Source organism: Lagopus muta, chromosome 13 (assembly GCF_023343835.1).
Source record: "Lagopus muta isolate bLagMut1 chromosome 13, bLagMut1 primary, whole genome shotgun sequence".
Taxonomy (NCBI): domain Eukaryota; kingdom Metazoa; phylum Chordata; class Aves; order Galliformes; family Phasianidae; genus Lagopus; species Lagopus muta.
Window position 1 is genome coordinate 13,547,511 of NC_064445.1, and position 15,926 is coordinate 13,563,436.

Here is a 15,926-nt window from a genome sequence, read left to right on the forward strand (position 1 = left end):
ACAAGAGCTGTTAGCCTGCTTTGTGCTTGTTAATTTTACCTGTGGCTGATATACACAGTTGGTATGTGATTCTTTAAGCTTACATAGGGAGGCCTGTGCAGGGAGAAGAGCCTGTGCTTTCCAGTTTTGTTCTATTTTGCTATAATTTATTGGACACTGGTATCCTTGAAGCCTTACTGAAAAACGTTTCAGTTCTTATCAATGAAACCAATCAATCAGATTGGTTCAAGCAGAAGAGTTTAAATGCTAAAAGAAAAAAAGAAGCTTTTAGGAGGGCTCGTAAATGATGGTAAATGGATTTTAAGAGTTTAGAAATTATGATATTTATACAAAACTCAAATTTTTAAAATTTGCAAATCACTTTGCAGATAATCAGATGCAAATATATTGCAGATAATCGTATGCAAATAATCTCAGTGTTCATCAGCTTAGATCAAAAGTGGTAGATAACATGGATAACAAGAAAGAGAATTAAAGATTAAAAAGATAAGGCTGTATGTAGATTCTGAATGTAGATCAGTGCTTAAAATAAGAATTATTTTTCCAGAATTAGTTCCAGAATTATAAATTGCCCATCAAAAGCCTGAGACACACAAGTACAATTGCAAGCACTGACATGGCAGCTTATTCAAAGTCGATGAAACAAACTTCTCCTACGGAACAGAGCCTTTCCAGGCCACCAAGCTCTTGAGGAAACTTCAGTAACCAGAGTGAGCTTCAATCACACCCTCAGATTGGTAAAAAGAATGTCAGCCTAAAATACTCTGTATTTGTTTTCTGCTGTTGGTACTACACTGGATATTAACAGAGGAAACAAACAACTACTGTGGTGATGATGCATATCTGTCAGTAAATTATTCACATCTTTAAAGGTAGAAGTAAACACCTCAAATGGGGTTGTGGAGGTGAGGCCACACCATCCAAAAAGCTGAATAATCAAAGTGCTGCATCAGAACTTGTTTTGTGTGCATGAAAAGGTGTATGTCCAAAACTACGAAATCAAGTAACTGTAATGCTTCTAGTATGACTAGGAAAGAACTATTTTAGATCACCATGATGAAAATAGACAGTGAGTATATATATTGATTTTTAATGTCAGTAATAACTCAAATTGCCGACCATGAGAAGCTGTGGGTGTAAAGCACTTGAGTAGAAACCATGATCAAAAGGAAACACAGTGTCTGCACGTGGAGGTGGCAGTGAGATGGTGAAAGTCTCTCAGCTGGTCAGAGACTAGTAGAAAATCAGAATTTTTAGATTTGAAAGTATAGAAGCCTCATGTAAGACAAAATGACATTGAAGTTCTTTGCTTTTGGCAGACTTATCCAACCATTCTGCAACGATACTGTATGGAACAATGAGCCCTCTAGTGGTTGTTCACCTCTGACATTCTCTAATAATAATCATGCTCTAGCAATCATAATGCTCTATGCTAACTAATATAGTTAAAATGTTGTTTTCAGTAGCAGCACAACTTGTGTTGTTTTAACTCTTGAGGGTGTTGCCATCACTTTTCTAAACAGTAAATAGTTCTAAATAGTAAATAGTTCTTCTAAATAGTAAGAACTGGATCAGTTCAGTTCCAACATCTGAAATGAGTACCAGTAGAACGGATCCAGCTGCATAGAAGATAGTCCTCTGCAAGGGAGCTTTACTTTGAATACCAAGAAATACCAAGTTGGATTCCAGTGATGACAGAGCATTTGGTCATTGGGAGCTTGGCAAGGGCCTAAATATATCAACCTTTTTTACTTCACATATAGATAGAACAAACTCTGGAGAAAACATTCAAAGTTTGCAGAAAGGAAGGAAGGAAGGAAGGCATTGTGTGCTCTCCTGTTATTGCTGAGAGAAGGAAACAGATTGAGCAGTTCTCTAATGAGATGGAGCAGAAAGAAGTCAGCTTTGAGTTGCAGCAGTCACTGGTCTGAAATCAGTGATAAATATTAAGTATTCTTGATATATTGCATTTTTATGATGCACTGACATGTAAATATAAGAGGATTTTTGCTTAGGCCAACGCAATGCAAACTGGTCAAAGGAAACAAGATAGTCAGTCTCTGCCTTTAACCCCACCTCAGCATTCAGCTGGGTCCTGCAGCCAGGAGCTGCTGTATTCCTACTATATCAAAGGATGTATGCCAGCAGCTTTCAGTGATGCAGTGGGAGAATTTGAAAGGGTTGTTTTTGTCAGGCTGGTTGTGTTGTGACTTCTAGATAGATCAGCCCCTTCTGTTTCCTTATTCTGTTGTGTGGGTCTTGGAAATACTCACTTCTGAGCTCTCTAAATTTATCAGGGCTCAGAGTTTGTGTAAATGTAAGTGCTTTAATTGCTCGACTGATGAAATGCATCACACTTAGGGCTAGCTGCTTGTTTTCTCCTCTGTGATTGCTAGGAAGAGTTTTTCCTTGCTCTCAGCCTTGACACAATCTTTCCCTGCCAGGACAGGGGCTCAAGGCTGCAGAACTCTTTACAGCCATGTTACCCAGTAGCTTGTATGGGACTTGTTAACTGATTTTTCCTTTCAGAAATTGAATAATGGTGAAAAGAGGCACCCTAATTATTACCTTAGAACAAAGGATCCTTAAACAGAAACAGGAGGAAAGGAGTTAGCAGCAACTGTTCTGTGGATGCATAGCCCAAAAGGAATGGTTGGAACTCTGGAAGCACATAACTGAAAACTTTGCCCAACAAAGGGGAAAAGAAGTAACAAAAAGTGTCTCAGCTTGAAAATATTCATTTAGTTTATGTTTTCACATCCATCTGCTGCTGTTTATGAAGTCCAAGTCAGCAAGGTAAGCAAAGGAAGCTCCAAATATTGAATCACACAAACAGAATAAGGTACAGCTTTCTCATTAAAAGATTTCTTTTGGATCTTCACCATAATACTAGTGCATGCTCTCTTGTACTTGGATAATACCACTGAAAATTAAGCAAATTAAACAAGATGTATTTAAAATATATTTGTATAATTGATCTCTCTACCTGTGAAAGTATTTTCACAGAATACATTGTTACTATAGGCAGGGAGGTGATATTATATAGAAGGAAGTGCAGTTAAGTAATCCATGCTTACTTAATTGGTGTTGCTAAAATCACAGCCTTTATTCTGATAACTATTTTGTAATACAAAAGAAACCTGACAAACAATTCATCCGAGTGGCACACAATCAAATTCAAAGCATTCTGCTGATACAGTTCCAACCACAGTGTAACACCATACCAAAGCATTGATTTCTGTGCTGAGATCCTAAGCTACTAGAATTCTTCTGTGTCTTTTGGCAGGATGGTTTTGATAGCTGGCAGGTCTGCTCCTGCTCCCATTAAAATAAGAAGCAAAAAGTTGTGCTGTCACAATGATATGAGAGAAATATGACTATACTTCAGTCTGAACTTTGCTGGATAACACCATTATTTAATCCCACCTCAGCATTCAGCTGGGTGCTGCAGCCAGGAGCTCCTGTATTCCTACTACATCAAAGGATGTATGCCAGCAGCTTTCAGTGATGCAGTGGGAGATTCTAAGGACTGAGGTGGGATCTCAGTGTTTATAAATATCTATAATGGGGAGGTGGGAGGCAAATGGATGAGGCCAGGCTCTCCTCGGTGGTGTGTAGTGGTAAGACAAGGAACAACGGCCTGAAATTCAAACAAAGGAAGTTCCATACAAATACGCAGAAGAACATCTTTAAGGTAAGGGTGACAGAGCTCTGGAGCAGGCTGCCCAGAAAGGTTGTGGAGTCTCCTTCTATGGAGATATTCAAGAGCTGTCTGGGTGCCCACCTGTGTGACTTATTGTAGGGAACCTGCTTTAAGAAAGGGGTTCGATTCAATGGTCTCTTGAGGGCCCTTCATACCTCTGCAGTTCTGTAGCTCTGTGATTTGTTATTTTAATCTATTCAAATCATATCCTGTCATCCAAAATCTGAGAAGAAAACTCTCTAACTCTAGTGTAGTATTAGAGTACCAGACACCACAAGCAGAAATTACTGACTCTCTTTCTCATATTCCTATTTCTTTCTTTCATCAATAATATCTTTATTGTTTTATTTTATCAGAGGATAAAAGTCCCATCATTCTCAAGAGCTTGTGTGAAGCATTTTAATCAGAGATGGTGCACACAGAAGCACAAGTTCACATCGTGAAATAGAGCATTTGTGATAATCTGTCCTCTTGAACCTTCCTGCTGTACTCCAAAAGTCAGAAGTTCAAGGAAGACATTTCATTCAAGGAAGAAAATTACAGTGACAACATGGGAGGCTACCAATATTCATGTGGCTTAACATATCAGTTCTCATTTATTTAACTGTCATAACCTGACCATTTTCCAGTTTTTCTCCCTGATAGTTCCCTTCCTTCTTTCAGATGAAATATCCATAATATACTGTAAGAACTATAATTTGTAAAGTAACATTAATATGCATGGACCTCACTTTCTGGGTCTTAAGAACATGAGCAGTCAGTTTCTTCCTGCTAAATATGTTCTGATTTACTTCCAAGGCAAGTTGTTTCACGCAATAACTGTTAAAAGTGAATCTATATGTGGTATAACTTTAAACATACTAAATATATTCAATAAATTACACAGTTTATACAATTTACTTTGTTATCATGTATATTTTATATCCTTAAAACTTTCTGAGTGAGCTCTCAAACAGGCACAGAAATGCTAACAGACCTGTTATAGCCCCAGGTGTTAGTAAAGCAAATGGTTAATGCTGGGAACATGGAGATGTACAGCTATCAGTTACTGAGAGATAGAGAATTACCTTTTACAAGCTATATTTTCATCAGTGAAAACCTGGGTTAATTTTGTATTATCTGCAGGGTTAAAGGAAGTTTTTATGCACTCACATCTTTTTAAAAACAGTTTAGTTGTCAACAGTGGTTGGTATTTTGAGGCTGTTTGTTGTGCAGAGTTGAATTACACTAGGCTGTAAACATGTCGACAGCACACTCTCAAAATAATGTCATAGTTCAGAACTGTGCAACCTTCTTAACTGAGGCACCTGTCTGTTTAATTTCATATGAAAATGCAGTCAGTGTACAGCAGAAAACAAACAGAGGCATGTTTTTCCAAGGTTTAGTCCACCCCCATGTGCCTAACTCTTCCTCTACAGGAGGCTCCTGGAGCCCTGATAGCGAACTTTTAGTACCTGAAGGGGGGCTGCAAGAAGGAAGGGTATCAGACTCTTTAGCAGGGTCTGCTGTGATAGGACAAGGGGAAATGGTTTCAAACAAAAAGAGGGGAGATTTAGATTGGGTATAAGGAAGAGAAGTTTTTCACAATAAGGGTGGCAAGGCACTGGCACAGGTTGCCCATAGAGATGGTGGCACCCCATCCCTGGAGACACCCAAGGTCAGGCTGGACTGGGCTCTGAGCACCTGATGGAGCTGAGGGTGTCCTTGTTCACTGCAGGGAGGTTGGACTAGTTGACCTCTAAAGGTCCCTTCCAACTCAAACAATTATATGATTCTATGATTTTTTAATGAGATACAGTACTAAGTTTAGTACTAAACATCAGCATCTGCATCCTGCAACATTGCCTTTTTGTTAACAATGATTTTCATTTTTATTGACAACAAAAAATAAAGGTGCACAGCAGGTGGCAGCACAGTTCCTGCTTGATATCAGCCTCACTTGCACCTTAGAAAAGTGTCCGCAGTCTGGTACAAGTTGCTGCTATTAAACAAATGTCCTTTCCTTGATAGGAAGCAGGTGATTTTTAGCAAAGAACTAGAGATGATCTGTGTCACTGCTGTACAATGACAGCCCTTTCTGAAGCTGCATGCAGCAGAACTCACTAGCAGTGAGGCAGAGCTTGCTGCCTAGGTACAAGTTGCAGAACAAGCAGTGCACTGCTATGCAGACCCTGAGATATGTCTGTCTGTCTGCTAACAGAAGGAGAAGGTTTCCACGACATATTTAAAAATGTGTAAACGTGCTCTACTGATTTCTCCCTGCTAGGCAGGCCTCCCTTGCGATCTTTGTGAAGGAGTGATAATAAAGCAAGACGCTGATGGGCACACATAGCACAAGATTTTTGAACACATTTGTTGTGGCTTTGGAAAATGAATCCAAACTCACAATTTTCAGTGCACAGACAGAAAAACAAGCGTGAAAGCTCACCAGGCCTCCTTAAATTGTCTAACAGCTTGTATAGAGCACAAGGTGCTTGCTGTGGGATCCTGCCAGTGACCATACTGAACTCCTACAGAGATTATGTTGCTTTTTCCCTTTTTAGGTTTATTGGACATGGCTGTATCATCTGAAATATTTTTGCTATTTGCAAGCAGTGTCGTAGTCTAAACTTTGTAGAACGTAGAGTTTTAAAACTCTTAATCAGATCCTGAAATTAATTCCCATGTGCTTCTCTCCCACTCCTCTCTTGTTTGACCCTTCAGTGGGGTGCGTGCTGGGGAAGGGGCAGAGGGGAAGAGTTCACAGCATCTTTGTGAATGGGGTTCTCTGCTTTGAAATACCTTGGATCAGAACTTTCAGAAAGTTCATTCATCAGCTCTAACAATTGTACTCATTCTGCCTCCAGGTTTGCCTACAAAATTTGATGTTATCATTGAAGGCTAAATACCCTTTTTCCTTTTTTAATTTCCTTATCTAACCTGTGGGGGAAAAAAAAAAAAGCGGATTGCTTCTGGAATTGCTTTGATCATTAGTTAAAACTTGACTGCATTTGTTCATAGAATTTTGGGTTAAGGCAGAGATTTTAATCTTGCTTTGCTAAAAGCATTTATTTACTCAGGTGTCTATTTGCTTGAATCATACATTTCAGGTCCTGGCTGAAGTATCACCTTACACACAGGAGATTTACAAGATTATCAGGCTTACTTGGAATTACTGTAGACCTCCTATGGTGCTGAATATGGTTTGCTTGTTTTAAACTTTTTAATCCAGTATTAAGAGGAATTGCCACCAAGTTACACTGTAGTTCAATAATTAGCCTCAGGTAAGATCCTGAGTGGTCAGTTTAAAGCTGTTTAAGTCTCCTGGTTATCTCAAATTCTCTACCATTGTTATTCTGAACATTTGTGTGAACACCTCCCGTAGGATGCAGGCTAGATTTGTTCCCAGAGTAGAACTACAGAAGTCAGTGGGACCAGATTGGATATCAGTTTTATGTTTGACAATATTTCAGTCATCTGTTGCTGGACTCCTGGTAATGTCAGAGCCCTGTGTGGCTGAAGCCAATGGAAGCTCATTAAGTGCCCAACTCCATTTTTTGAGAGCTTTGGTTTTGTGGGAATACCTGTCCCTGTTTCTTTGCTTTGTGTGACAGCTTCCTCACATTTACTTTATATCTATCTTAAGATTAATTCCAAAAGGTCCTAAATTTTGTGTGTGAGGATAAGGTAATAGGAATGGCACAGTGGTGTCATTCACTGTTTTTACCATGCACACACAGACACATTGAAAAAAAGAGAGAGAGAGAGAAAAAAAATAGATGAAATAAACAAAGTAAAATATTTTTCATTAAATGAGTAGCATTTGCTTATCTGAAATTCCCATCAGAGGCACTGGACAAAGCCTCTCTCACAAGATATCTAGGACTGACTTAAGACTTAATTTCAAAAGCTCCCAGAGATCTACAAACAAAAAGGCATCCCCATGGAAGCTTCTCATTGTTCTTAAGCTTGTGTGCGGGCTGAAGTTCATCAGATAACTTCTGTAAAGCAGTGGAAGCAACTACATGTGACTTAGCTAGCTGAAGGCCTGAGAGTGTTTTTAAAGGTGAAATCAATATACTTTCATTGACAAGTCTCATGCAGTAAAAAATAAGAGCGAAAGATTGAGAGAGCCATATTTATGTGATAGTCTGTTCTTTAACAAATTCAAACAAGAATTCAAAATGGAATGCTAAATGTGATAATACGTCTATAAACTATAAAGCTTACTAAAGGCATTCTAAGACTTTCTGGGTTTTTAATAATTAAAAAAAAAAAAAAGCTAAAAAAGAAAATCATTATCAAAAGTATTCTTCCAGAAAGGCATTTGCAAATATGGAGAGGAGAGGAGAGGAAAGGAGAGGAGAGGAGAGGAATATTGATAATAGTGTGAAGTTCAGTTACCCATACGAGCTCTTTCTTTCTTACGTCCCTAGTAAAGAAAGTCTGCAGTGAGAGGTTAATCCTTATTAGGCAAATATTCCATGGAAGAAGAAAAGCTAGGGATTAAAATTTATTAAAAAATAAAAGTTAAGCTTCATTAGGCCTGTTGTTTGTAGGACTGTCTATTCCTCAAAGCAAAAAATATTTCATTCTGTAGTCATTCTCTGCTGCAGTCAGCTATTTCTGAGAAAGGAAGTGAGCATCAGCGTAACACCGAACAAAGATGTAGCTTTTAATTCTCTGTTCTTCTGCAACATTTTGTCAAGTGTTCATGTTGAACTTTAAACTTCCCAAATGTGTTACAAAAGTTAGATATGTTCCCACATTTCCACATTCTCTGCACTTCATTGGCTAATACTAAGCAGAATTTCAATTAAACGCTGCACTTGAAAATGCAAGGTGTTGCAGACACTATTGTAAGGGCTTACAGCTAAATGTGTGTCTGCCTCCAGCACCACCTGAGGGTTGAAGGGGATGCTCAGAGAAATGCAGAACTCAGCTGCACAGTTTGTAGTGACAACATTCAAACTGGGACTGGAGTGGCATATTGCTCCAAATAAACCCAGTGAAATCAAAATGCAAAGTCAGAGTTCTAATTAACTGAAAATGAAACAGATGGCTGTAGCAGTTCTGTAGTGCTCAGCCTTGTCAGAAACGCCACTCCACTTCCAGTCATCAAAAATATCTCAAAGATACCCTCCAAAATGTTAGAATTACAATAAAATGAGAAGATTTTGGTAATCCAATTAATCTCAGTGTATTTGTTGTTTGGTTTCAATGTTATATACAGCAAGATGATACTTGAGTTCTCTTCCTAAATCAAGAAAGTCGATGTGAAGCCAAAATTCCAAATGGGTAAAGATTTGAGTGAAGAGCTGCTTCACTACAAAATGATAAATGAAATATAAGTTGCAAAATCCACACAGTTATCACCTACAAATAGCTTACAGATCCTTCAGGCACTGTTTTCTAAAATCATTCCCATTAACATCCTTGAACATAGACTCAGGTGACTTGACATTCACATTTACTCACTGGTAGAGCCCAAATGTTCCTCTGAGGGCAGATGCACTGTGTGTATGGCTGTAGGCCTGCTGCCAGCAGTGTTCTCATGGGGTGGGAACCTACAGGACCCACTCTGTTACTTTATTTGTATTTGAATGTTCCTAATCTACTAAGATTTTGCCGGACTTCCTTTTCTTCTTCCCTTTTACTCATTATCTCTAGCTAATTCTTCCTTTTTCTGGAGTTCATTTGAAAAAAAAAAGCGGATGTGGAATTGTTTCAGTACAAACAAGTTGCTTCTTCTGTCACTGGACAGCCTGGGATCTTTTGTCCCGCACAGGAAGAGCCCTCTCTGGAGGTGGCTGCTGAACTGAGATCTTTCCTGGTTAATTGCCTCGATAAGCTTTCTGCTTACAGTGTTTTGTAACATTTAAATTCAACACTGCAACACTTTGTAGTGTAACTGCAAAGCCTGTGGATATTCTGGGGATATTCTTCCCCTCCACCCCACAGACTGACACGTTTGTTTTGGCACAAAGCACATTGCATGTGACAGCACTGGAAGTTCAGTGGAAGCAGACTGCAGGCTGGATTCACAGAGAGAAAGCTGGAGTAAGTGACTTTGTGATGTGGTATGTTTAGATATAAATAATTGTGGATAGGGAGCAGAAAGAAGAAGGGAACGGAGTTAAATGATGTTCTTTTATGTTCTTTGTGAGTCTCCGTATTATAGAATTTAACTTACACTAAGAAAAATTTCCACATAAGAAGGAATGAACTTACAAGTCAGTAGACAGGGTTCGGAGATATCAGATCTTACCATAAATACATAAGTGAGAAAAAATGTATTAGAAGTGCATCTGCTTTGATTTAAGCCACCCTTTAAATTCTGAGAACACGTGCACAGTCCTCTACTACATACTCTGCATCTAAGACTTCCAAAGTTTGCTGAGCTCCCCATGCACCAGAACTAACTGCTGCTTCAACTGTGAAGAGAGGAGAGGTGTTACTGCTGCTGTGCTCCATTGTCCTGAACTGCTGGCTTAGGCTGTGGCTGCTCCTGCCTTTTCTCCTACAGGGTATTACTGTAAATGTTGATTGATGATGCCTAAAGGAAAAATAGCAATAGTGCTGTTTGTGGCGTCGATCAAGAGGTAACAAAGGCAAAGTTTGTCAAGAGCAACATCTCTTATTATAGTGACATGGTTGGAAGCAGTAATGAAAATAATGTTTGAAAACTTGGTAAGAGACGGGATTGCTCGGGCTCTTTGACTGCTGACTATAAAGGATCTTCCATTACCCTGGCTATTTTGGCACTACCTATTAGTTTCCCCAAATTGCTACAAGTCCTTTATCTGAAGATGCTTCTGTTGGATATAAATGAAGAAGTGAAGTTATCTAGGCAGCATGGGCTAAAGCTGAAACTCCCCCAGCATCATCTTTCTCAACCAGCATTGTCCATTAAGAAAATGGGTCTGTAAGTGATACTATTCACCTAAACAAAAAAGAAACTGTTATCATGGCATTGGTCAGCTGTGTGTGATACTGATACCTGGGCTGCCCTTGGGAGCCATCCATCCTTACAGATAATGTGGTGGTGTCCATTTTCAGGCAGATTTGAATCTTGAGTTTTAGAACTGCAGAGGCAGAGGAGACCTCAGAATGCAGCCCTTCACTCACAGCTCTGTTCCTATGAATATTCACAGCTAGGTTTCATTCACGGGCATTTAGTTCTGTAATGGCAACAATACCAATTATTTCTGCAATGTTTTGTGTATGTAGTATCATGAATAAATTAAATTATTGGCTCTGGAATTAGAAATATTGATGAAAATGAAAGCATCATCATTAGAACCTGCATAAATGAAGCATATTCTATTTATCTTCTCATACATAATGTTACTTATTATAAAGATTATATATAACATATATGTATACTGTATTATATAAATTATTTTATAGTCTATCCTTATAAATGGAAACAGGTCAGTTATGACCCAAAGGTTCTGACAGTGAAGCTACCATGCAAAGGAAATGTTGACTAATTGACTGGAAAGTGCTACTAAGAGTACAGGAAATGGTTACTCTAGCATCTTTATCCATGTAAGCAAGAGCCTGCTTGGATGAGCAAGAGCCTCACCTGTGGGTGAGGAGAGGTAAAACTGGGGGCCATGTTTTGTGGGTGGCTTTTAAAGAGTCTGGCAAAGATGACCAAGAAAATGAAGTCATACACATCTCTTACCCAATTGTAGCATAGTACATGACATTGCTATGGGGGTACAACCACTGCAAACTGGTTGGGATCCATAGAAACATTTTAAAAGGCTCTTTTCCAAAAATGTGTGTGCTTTTCTCAGTGCTCCACATTGTTATGGACTGATGGAAAACAATCAGTGTGGGGAATCAGGGTTGATTGCAAGGATCCATCAACCTCCAAGAAGGAAGTTGCACTTGAAAAGACACGACTGAGCATTTTGTTGCAGAGACAGAATGAAAAGATTTCAATTCCAACAAAATCCAGGCATTTTGACAAGCTAGGTCAGTGAGATTTTCTGTGCATTCTATCTTGTAAATTATGATGGAAAGGATGGAAGCTGCAAGGCTATCTTGTAAAGACTCCTTCACAAGTTTAGAAACAAGCTGAAGCAGAACTGCTGGAGCATGTCAGGGCAAACTGACAACTTGCTCTAAATTAGACATGATATGCAGAATAGTTTAAGACTGCAAGGCTACCTAGCTTCTTTAAAGCATATGTAATACTAATATCCTGGGGCTGTGAGTTTTGTATGTGGCTCTGTAGTTCCTCTGGGCACAGAAATCTCTCAAAACAAAAAGGAAAATAGGGATCAGTTAGTTCTGATTTGTATAAGGATATATAAGTTCGTGAACAAATGCTCCAAGGGACATTTACAGTTTGATTTCAAAAATTGCATAAGGGAGTCGGCAGTAACAACAAAAAATTACAAGACTTGCATAAATACATTGCAATTTTTTTCACCAGATAGTTTCCAGAAATTCTTAGACATGGCCTTACGTGAGTAAATAAGAGAGCTCACAGTCTGCCAGTGCTGAGGACTAAAAGTAGATTCATGATTTTTGCTTTAAGGAATGGATCATCCGATAAAGACAGAAAAATACTATTTCATTTTCAGGTAGGATTAAATCATTATTACGTAGGAAGCCAGTTATTCTAAAATAAGTACTTCCCTAAGCACCACAACATGTTTTGGACACAAGACTATGTCTGACCTTCATGCAGATCTGCTGATTTATGTTTGTCTCCCAAACCTGCAGGAACAACTAAAAGCACATAAGCAACAAGTTCAGTAACTCCTATCTCACCCCGTTACTTCTCACATTACAAATTCCCAGAAATATGTGCACGTGTAAGAACTACTTATATGAGAGTGCACTAGAAGAGACATTTTGTGCCTGGCTATTACAGTCTTCTGAAACAGACTTGAAGTGGCAGTCCGTCCGCAGACACACACCATTAGGACTTGAGTATTTCTTTTAGTCACATCAGATTTTTATTAAAACGAAGCCAAGATAAAAAACTGAAATAAAGTTAAGGTGAGCAAGTAGTTATATATATATATATATATATAGTTAGTAGTTTACTATACAGGTTCTAAATTTAAGAAGAGAAGTGGGAAAAGGTATTGGCTGGAAGGCTGGCCTTGCTATTTCTGTCAAGACAAGCTTCTGCCATGGCATATATAAGTAGAAATTCTGTTGAGGTCAAGATCCTGACTTTTAGTCTTTGTTCTAATGAATCCTCATAACAGTGTCACACCAAATTAGGGTGCCACAGTGTTAAAAATATTATGATTCACTTAAAGGAAATTGCAAAACTCAGGAATTTCTGACAACAGGACTGTGGAACAGACTGGCAGAAGACAATTATTTAGCCATACTTTTAGCCAAAATCTATGCACATCTACTGAACTCTTCATAGTAAGCCTGGCCTGTTGTGGCTATTGCTAACTGTGGTTGTGCTTTTCTGATTGAGTTTTGTGAAAAATTAAGAAAACTTTTTATTTTCATAGCATTCTATTTTCTTTCTTTCTCATCTCTCCAGGGAGCACTGGACATACACCATTATGTGAGCTAAGGTCCTTGTAATGACTGTTCAAAGTTCACTCCAAAGTCCAGAAAATAATTTTTAGTATTTCATTTGTACAGGGATCTGACTTGGTTACTTGGACAGCAGAATCCATACACACACACAAAAATGTGACAATGTGTGTCCCCACAGCTACAATACGTTGAAGCATACAGGACAGTACATATTGTCCCTGAGATGCTGCAGACACTTAGGTCTCGTTTCATAGCAGATACCTTGGTCATACTGTAAGAGATTGTCTCCCTTGCTGCCCAAAAGGCAGAAAGTTACTGCCTGTCACTTCCCCTGGAGGAAATGGTAGCTGAACTCTGCATGGTGATGTGATGTTTTATAGAATACAAATGTTATGTCTGCAAGCAGTTACTTGTTTCCATTTCATGCAAGCAATATGACTTAAAAACAAAGATTCAATTATGTAATGTAAGCATATGTTCAATGCTTGCAAGTTGCTGTAAAGTTTCCTACATCATGACTTCAGAGTGAGGTCAGATTTGTATAGAACAGAGTAACAAAACTAATTACAGTTTTTTTGTTCAGGAGACCTATCAAACTTTGCCTCCACTCACTTCTTACCTCCTCCCCAAAGCACGCTGTATGTTGGCTGCAGATAATAGATTTGATTAAAAAATATAATAATCGTTAGGCAAAAAATACAAATTGTTTGTTTGATAGCAACTGCTATAAGCAGATTTGCATGTGTTTTGTCAGTCTGGTTTAATGTATAACAGTAAGTAGGGAATTGAACGAGCTTGAAAAAATGTATCAAAGAAAGAATTAGAGCAGAAGTGGGCTCCTTCTCTTAAAACACCACTCTGTATTTAAAAGGCCTTTCCCAGTTCCAACCTGCTTGAAATTCCTCCTTGCAGTCAATGATCCTTTCTATCACATTTGTATGTCTGACTTCTATGCTGTCTGCGCTGCGTTTTCTTTCAAACCCTGAATTGCTGTGAAAAGAACTGGAGTGAACAGCAGCGTGCTACTCCTGATAGAAGGAGATCTAACATGCCTCAGCCTTTTGTTTTAATCATGCATCATAAGTTAATTAAGAAGTAGTAGAAACACAATTTAGAAACTTTACTGGCCTGAGACAAAACCAAGACAACTTTCTTAGGAGCGCTGGCTACAAAATGCAACAGAATTTCATGTGCAAAATTCCTCTTGTTTTGATTCTGACTGTACATTCTGTGAAGAAACAAGATTGCATCAAAAAAATACTGGATTTCACCAGTCACTGCTCCTAGCATAAATAAACTGCCCACGAGTCTTCAAATATTGATTTCCTACTTAGATTAAAAGAGCTAACATTATGCAATTCTCTTGCTGAAACAGGAATGAGGTGAGAAAGTGTTGACTGTGTCAGAGGTTGCATCTCATTGCAGATGAAAAGCACAGATGTTCTAGACTGGCTTTAGTCTCTCCTCAGCAGAAAGTTCTCTTGCTTCTTTTTGACCCTGGTGATAAATGTGAGAAGTAGAGGTGGTGCAGAGCAGTGACACAGCCTGGGAAGTTCCGTTATGCTGATAACACTTCACACAAATCATTGCTGTTTTTAGCTACCAGGAAGAGACAAAGTAGTTGCAATGAGGGGGAAAAAAAAAGCCCTTTCATTTAGATTTGGTTTTAAAGATAGTGTGACATACTGTTATGTAAAGGTGGTTTTTATTTTTGGTTGTAGACTCCTAAAATATTTGCAGAGCAGTTTCAGCCCTTTTCTAATGACTGTAAGCTTCCTGACAACAGGTTTGCTTTTCTTAGCTACCTTTTGGAAAGCTTTGGAAGTATTCTTCTTATCCTCAAGGTGTTGCTGGTCAGCCCTAACTTAATGTTTATTTACAGAGAGCAAATAAACCTGTTTCTGATTTCCTTTCAGCAGATGAAGTTTGAAAGTCTCCGAAGAACTTGTTTAAAAGTAACTATTTCTTATGACAAATAAAATGGCATCTGCTACATCAGTTTGACTCAGTTGTTTACCCTTTTGAAGCAAATAAAATTCCCAAGTTCTTTGCTGAATTCTTAGATTGTGTCATCCTACAAATCCGGCTCCTTGTAACTGCTTTTATCTGATATAAGGTACCTTGCTGTGTTTAACCCAGCAGGTGCCTGAGCACCACAGTCATTCTCTCACTCCCCTTTTCCCAGCAGGATGGGAAGAGAATTGGGCAGAAAAAACGTAGAACTTGTGGGCTGAGATAAAACTACTTATTAAGACAAAGAGAATGAAAAGGTGCTGTGCTTTGACCATTGACAGCAATCTGACCCACAGCCACATCAGAATGCCATCCTTTCTCGCAACCACCTACAAGAAAGAGCAGTTCTCTGCTGGGTTATCTAAATATCCAGCCCACTGCAGAGGCAGGCATGTATGTCTGCGAGTAGGAAGGGCTCTCTGCCATCCTGCTTCAGGGACAGCTGCTAGCCCAGTCCTAATAAAACTGTCATCAGGCCCTTCAGGCATAGGAAAAGGTCAGAGAGAAGGAATGTGGAGGACACACCTCCTGTTTAACAGGACCACTGAGGGAGTTAAAAAGGCAGAACCAGGGGGGAGAGAGTACTAGGATCAAGGGATGAAGTACTAGGATTTAAGGGATAGATGCTTTCTTGAGCATGGGAGACAATGGCACTGAGCATGAATGTCACTCAGCAGTGCTCTGCTTGACAACACATTGATGC